Raw genomic sequence first — 8,035 nt, 5'->3', positions numbered from 1 at the left:
GAGAATAACAAATGTTATTTATCCCTAGGTTTCAGGGGTCATCCTTATCGTGAATGTAGATTCGGGTCATCGGTGCCCTGCGATGACCCCAAGCTACAATGGCGTTACAGTCGGGGAGTTTGAAGTAGGATAAGTAAAGGATTCTACTGTCATGTTTAAAGCTTAGTAAAGTCTGGTGTACACGCAATCGGACATTAATCGATTGACAATTGGATAGTAAGAACAGGCTACAAATCTGACAAGTACCCTTTGTTTATTGAAAACCTGCCATAAGTCTAGTCAAAATAACCTCAGTTTGGATAGTTGCAAATATACAGAAGCATATACTAGGACCATAAGAATGCCACGTTAGTACTGGACATATTCTCTGACGCTTCTTTCCTCTGATATTCTCTAAACAATGGACCATCATGAGCATTGCTATAATATGCATCAGGTTATCATGAGCTCGAAGTTCATTTTGCATTTTTTCTGTATATTATCCATAAATTTATGTGGCTATCTAACATCCTACATATTCTCAAATAGTAATTCTGCTTTTGGGGTATTAACTCTTGACCTCACTAACTTTAAGTAACTAACTGAAGTTTAACTTTTACCAGAAACTTTCAGTTTTATCTCCAAGGCAAAATCTCTGAGATACGTCAGACACTTCTTCCTTGTATCCATTCCACTAAAAGTTTCCTGAATGTAGTTGATGTTTTCATCTCCCGTGAGAGGAAGCTTCTGTTGAATGATGTATCTTGCGTCAAGGTTTTTGCAAGTGATCTTTCTCCAATTCAATGATCTCTCTTTCATAACCTAAATGAATATGGAATCATCCTTATCAATCATGGTGTAAACATCTTCTAATGAAACTGACTAGTGATGTCATTATTTGACTTTCTTGACATGTAAACATTGCTAAGGTCACCTTAACCCTGTTATGTTTTTCTTGTTCTTTTCTATTTCAATGATTTACTTGTCCTTAATCACTTGATTTCTTTGTGCCAATTGGGTTTTATGTGCTTTGCAAGAACCGAATTCTTCTTTTTCATTAGCTGATGTGGAATTAGATATTTCATGGCAAGTTTTTGGACTTATCAAATCTAAAAATTAAGAGTATGGAAACACTGACTTTCTCTTGCGGCTCAATGGAGGACATAGAAAGCAGGATGCATAGTTGGGGTCACCAATTTGGATTCGTCTCTCTTAGGAGCTTCCATGTCTAACACCAAAGTAAGCCCAATGACAAGATAGAGTTTGATGGTTATTAGTTAGGAGGATGACCATCAATAATTTTCACCATATTCTCATTCCTAGGGCTAGAAGTGAAAAGGTATCACCTTATTCCCTTTTGTCTTGTGAAGTATATATGTCTATTGCCTGATAACATAGGGTTACATTTTAGTGTTGATACAGTCTTCCATTGGACAGGCCCAACCAGATACAAAATTTCAGTCTTTTCAAAAGAGTTTTAGTCCAAAAACTAGCCCTGTTGACTATATCTAGAAGTCTAAAAAATGTAACTGGGCCTCTAGGGCCTGTAAGGAACTAAAACAAACAAAAATGTTGCATGAGGATAAACAAACTAATTGAGAAAACCATCATGAGGAGTGATCAGATTCAGTGGCTTCTACTTGTATGGGCTACTTATTGTTGCCTAGAGAGCAACTTGGTTTTGGAGGGATGACCATGTGCCTTTCAATGTGTCAAAGCCTTCGATCTATTGCTGCCAATTGTCTTTGCATACGATCCAAGGAGAGAAGCTGCCTGGAGAGCAGCCTGGTTCTAGAGGGATGCCCATGTGCCTTTCAATTTGTCCAAGCCTCTGAACCATAAACACTAATTGTCTTCGCATACGATCCAGGGAGAGAAGCATGTCCTCTCTGGTTGCATTTTTTCAAGGAGAACCCTACCAAGGAAAAATTTCAGGTGCCAGTGGATGTCCACAGTGTACATATATTGGTTGTATCTTCCCCGAGTATGACCAATGTTGGTCATCCACTATGCAACCTCAGCTAAAACTTCGGAATCAGTGAGGGTGCACTGCTCATATGCCAACTCTCGTTTCAGCTGAATCAATTCATCATGAATTGGCTGCAGTGTAATTTCCCTAAACCTGGCTGTTGAGATTTCTACTCTCGTTTGGGCCTTGGCGAAGCCACGCTCCTGGTAATGAGTCGCTCCTCAGCGGACTGAGCACGTTGATGCAACATGTCTTGCTGCTCAAACAGAGTAGGGGAGTCCGCTAGAATGGAAAGTGTTTTTGACTCGAGGTTGTACCTCCCAGAGTGTCTTGGGATGGGCTATGAAGATCCAAGGATGATCGTCATTGGCTTGGGCGGGGGGCGAAGGGGAGCTAATAGGCCCATATCTAGGGGCAAGCCTTGTGCTACTGCTAACCCCTTGACTGAAAACTACAGACCACTCAAAAACGACCAAAGTGAGAATTTAAAAAAAAATGTCGTAAAGAAAAGACCCTAGACCTGCAAAATGTGGCATGGACACATTCCATCATTGGAAGAGAGTGAAATTTGGAATGAGTGCTCCTACTGGCATGGCTAATTCCATCCCCTTCCTCACTGAGATTCAGGAAAGCCTAACAATGGACTAGGAGGTCACCAGGAAACCACTGAGGCAGGCCAGAGGTCTCAGCCTAAACGTCTGACTCCACTGCCAATGTGTGCATTATCCCAAAATAGCCACAAGACACAGAACCATAACAACATAATCCCGAATTCACTCTCCACAACAACTAAAAGACAATGAAATTGCAAGAGCCAAGGACGAGCATTTTCTTGATAAACATCCTGAGACTTGAGAACTGTCCAGAGGCTTTCCAATATACAATGCATAATAAAAGCTTGGAGCAAAATGTGAAAGCTAAGTGCCTTTGCCTGCCCTTGAATAAATGTCGAATTGATGGGGCAGAGAAAAATGAGAAAGCTCCTGATTGAGCTGAAATCCATCAAAAATACAAAATCAGGTTGGATGGTGCTACGCCTCATTGAGCAGTGGATGGTGTAATGAGGGAGGAGCTTCATGTGTGTATTGGAACTCCCGTGCTTGTTCCATGTACCTTTCAATCCTCTAGAGGGGCGTGCTCCCACGTCCCCTGGGCGTGTTGATTGGTGGGATGGTGGCATCCCGTCCCCCACCCTCTCATGGTTCTGGCATCCCATTCGGGGAGTACTACCTTATTCCTTTAAGGTAGTCGAGTATCAGATTTTGTCCCAATAAAATTTTATTGTTAAATAAACATAGGTTTGAAGTCTATCTTGCAAGTGCATTACTAATTAATAAATGATCATAGTTCCAAACTTACACGCATCAACTGGGAAATGGTGTGCAGCTCTGTTACATCCATATCCTTGAGAGCTTGTGTTATCCATGTTTATGTAATTAGATGTAGCCTTAAACCTATTTATTTAAGGAGAAGCACCATTAGGAAATTTTAGGAAGCTTCTCTCAAGAGTAGTAAGTTCCCACAAATTCTTTTTTGTATTATTTTCGAATAAGAATTGATGTTTATCTTCTTTTTTTATTTAGTGACCTTATCTTCTTTAGCACATCTCTAAACATACTTAACTACTCTCTAAAATATCTTAATATGTTTTTAACAGGAAATCTATATAGGATTCTTTATAAAAGCTGTTACTACACTTTTCCCAAGCTACCTTATCCTGTTCATTAGCAAGCATCTCTTTTGTAACATTGAGTCATTTGTGGACATTAAAAGCATTTTCCTCTGTCTTTATTTCTTTGATATTAAGTTTTTTCTACTGATTGGAGATCATATTACATGATGCATGATTAACAAATGCTTCTTATTTGTACGAAAAATACACTGGAGATATAAAAGACTTAAGGCACATGATAAATGAAGAGTTTGGTTTTATTTATCTAGATCACAATATCACGCATATGAAAATTATTTCATCATTTGAAAAACTTATTATTTCTTTATCCACTCACTATATGAGTTCCATTGGGAATGTAGAGCCTTACAACAATAATATATTAGTGCAATTTTCAAAATTTCATATAATCTACTAATTATCAGCACTAAACTCTTTATAAATGAAGTTGAAACACTAAAAAACGGTGCTTGCCTTTTAATTTAAAAGAGAATTATCATGGTAAATTGGTATAAGAATATTAGTAGAAAAAATCACCTAGTCATAAGCCTAAATATTGGCAAAGGCTAATTCTTCATGTGGCATAATCAATTAACCATGTGATCTTGCTACATGATGCAAAAAATTGACCCATGGATCCTAATACCTTTTAGGGTTCTTTTTCAATTCAATAGGCTTTTCTTCTTCTTCTTCCTGAGATGGTAAAGATAATGACTCAAGAATTACTCTAAGCTTACTAGATAACCAAATTCTTAGCATACCTTGCAATTTCCACACTAGCCACTTACGGATTTTCAATCAATGTTTAGATAATAAATAATGGATGGGCATAAAAAAAACATAAACATTAACACCAAAAATAATAATAATCACATGAACCTACTGAGAAAGTGGAAACACATAAGATATCATCTTCACATTGGATACTTTGGAGAAAGGCAATCTTGAGTACCATGATCAAATAAAGAAACACGGAAACACATAAGATATCATCTTCACATTGGATACTTTGGAGAAAGGCAATCTTGAGTACCACGATCAAATAAAGAAACACCAGACTACGGGAGAAGTGAGTGTTAATTTTTAAAATTTTGATATAAACATTGGTTTTCAAGAGAGATTGCAATTAACAATGTACAAATTACTGAATAAATAATTACCAATTAAACTTTTAAGTCACGTTTTAAAGGTGCAATTAAGTTGAGCTTTCATCTTGTCATTCAATTGATGGACACTGAATATTAAATATAACATAAATATATAGGAGTAGCATGTGAGTGTCAGTTTTATAAAGAAGATTCTTTTTATTATTAATAAAAATATAGATAGTCAGTTTCATTTTAAAGGGTTATAAATATGAGTTATAAATACAAGACTTAAAAGGTTGTAAATATTTAAAGGGTTGTAAATATGAGTTATTAATTGTTTTTACTCAAAACCTGATAAATAGAAATTTAGCAATTTCTTTTTAATTGAGTGACTCAAATTCATGTTTCTTTAGGTTGAAGGTAAACCCACTAAAGTGGAAAAAACTGTGATGCCAATAATTAGAGGGATTGTCATCATGGGGTGATAAGAAATTTAATATTCCAAGAAGAGGAGGTAGTAGTAGATTCTAAATAAATTAGAAATGCAACAACATAAATGTTTGCAACGAATTTAGAGAGATCCACCTTGTTGAATAATGCACACACTACATGGATGATGGATTTCCGCACTTTGTGCCTTACGGCGTTTTCTTTGCAACATCTGGTGGAAATGCTAGTTAATACTATATAATAAATATCATTAACTTCACAAATACTTCGCAATAAACAACATTACATTTATATCAATTCCCATATAGTGAACGATAAACATTATTACATTTTTTTAACAATTTCTCCTTGCATATAAATATTATTCGTGTTTTAACAAATTATCCTTGCATATAAATATTTTTCCCCTGTATATCGAAAAAAAAAATGAAATTTACATTCTTGTTAAATGCATTGACAGAATCAGAGACCTTATGGCTGTGATGATAGTTTATATTAGCAGTTTCAGACAATATTTCGGGTAGCTAAAGACCCTCACAATGACGGGCTACAATTTGATTTCAAATGAACTTTAGGGTACATAAGCGGCTATGTCATGATTCTCTACAATTTGGTTTGAGTCTTCACTTCTGAAGACATTTTAGAAGGTAGGTTCTATCCCTCTCTTCCAGGACTTGAAATAAACCAGGACTTCTCTTGTTCATTTATTCGAATGCTCTAGGATTGACAACATGGCCTTAGAAATAACAATGGTAGATGAAGATTTGTTAATCGTTACGGGAGAACCTTACTTGATGGAGGATTTTGAATTTTCACATTTCTCTAAAGGCCACCGGAGCTTTCGTTCATGACTGAGATTAACAAATGCTATTTATCCTTAGGTTTCAGGGGTCATCCTTATCATGATTGTAGATTTGGGTCATCAGAGGGACCAGACACAAAGCCAAACTGAGCTTTCATTCACAACTGAGAATAACAAATGTTATTTATCCCTAGGTTTCAGGGGTCATCCTTATCGTGATTGTAGATTCGGGTCATCGGTGCCCTGCGATGACCCCAAGCTACAATGGCGTTACAGTCGGGGAGTTTGAAGTAGGATAATTAAAGGATTCTACTGTCATGTTTAAAGCTTAGTAAAGTCTGGTGTACACACAGTCGGACATTAATCAATTGACAATTGGATAGTAAGAACAGTGTGCAAATCTGACAAGTACCCTTTGTTTATTGAAAACCTGCCATAATTCTAGTCAAAATAACCTCAGTTTGGATAGTTGCAAATATAAAGAAGCATATGCTAGGACCATAAGAATGCCACGTTAGTATTGGACATATGCTCTGATGCTTCTTTCCTCTGATATTCTCTAAACAATGGACCATCATGAGCATTGCTATAGTATGCATCAGGTTATCATGAGCTCGAAGTTCATTTTGCATTTTTTCTGTATATTATCCATAAATTTATGTGGCTATCTAACATCCTACATATTCTCAAATAGTAATTCTGCTTTTGGGGTATTAACTCTTGACCTCACTAACTTTAAGTAACTAACTGAAGTTTAACTTTTACCAGAAACTTTCAGTTTTATCTCCAAGGCAAAATCTCTGAGATACGTCAGACACTTCTTCCTTGTATCCATTCCACTAAAAGTTTCCTGAATGTAGTTGATGTTTTCATCTACCGTGAGAGGAAGCTTCTGTTGAATGATGTATCTTGCGTCAAGGTTTTTGCAAGTGATCTTTCTCCAATTCAATGATCTCTCTTTCATAACCTGAATGAATATGGAATCATCCTTATCAATCATGGTGTAAACATCTTCTAATGAAACTGACTAGTGATGTCATTATTTGACTTTCTTGACATGTAAACATTGCTAAGGTCACCTTAACCCTGTTATGTTTTTCTTGTTCTTTTCTATTTCAATGATTTACTTGTCCTTAATCACTTGATTTCTTTGTGCCAATTGGGTTTTATGTGCTTTGCAAGAACCGAATTCTTCTTTTTCATTAGCTAATGTGGAATTAGATATTTCATGGCAAGTTTTTGGACTTATCAAATCTGAAAATTAAGAGTATGGAAACACTCACTTGCTCTTGCGGCTCAATGGAGGACATAGAAAGCAGGATGCATAGTTGGGGTCACCAATTTGGATTCGTCTCTCTTAGGAGCTTCCATGTCTAATACCAAAGTAAGCCCAATGACAAGATAGAGTTTGATGGTTATTAGTTAGGAGGATGACCATCAATAATTTTCACCATATTCTCATTCCTAGGGCTAGAAGTGAAAAGGTATCACCTTATTCCCTTTTGTCTTGTGAAGTATATATGTCTATTGCCTGATAACATAGGGTTACATTTTAGTGTTGATACAGTCTTCCATTGGACAGGCCCAACCAGATACAAAATTTCAGTCTTTTCAAAAGAGTTTTAGTCCAAAAACTAGCCCTGTTGACTATATCTAGAAGTCTAAAAAATGTAACTAGGCCTCTAGGGCCTGTAAGGAACTAAAACAAACAAAAATGTTGCATGAGGGTAAACAAACTAATTGAGAAAACCATCATGAGGAGTGATCAGATTCAGTGGCTTCTACTTGTATGGGCTACTTATTGCTGCCTAGAGAGCAACTTGGTTTTGGAGGGATGACCATGTGCCTTTCAATGTGTCAAAGCCTTCGATCTATTGCTGCCAATTGTCTTTGCATACGATCCAAGGAGAGAAGCTGCCTGGAGAGCAGCCTGGTTCTAGAGGGATGCCCATGTGCCTTTCAATTTGTCCAAGCCTCTGAACCATAAACACTAATTGTCTTCGCATACGATCCAGGGAGAGAAGCATGTCCTCTCTGGTTGCATTTTTTCAAGGAGAACCCTACCAAGGAAAAAT

The sequence above is a fragment of the Pinus tabuliformis genome, chromosome 3_1 (assembly GCF_031772625.1).
Source record: "Pinus tabuliformis cultivar Carrire ecotype Pingquan chromosome 3_1, CPIR1, whole genome shotgun sequence".
Classification (NCBI taxonomy): Eukaryota; Viridiplantae; Streptophyta; class Pinopsida; order Pinales; family Pinaceae; genus Pinus; species Pinus tabuliformis.
The sequence above is the reverse complement of the archived record's forward strand: the minus strand, read 5'-3'. Positions refer to the sequence as shown.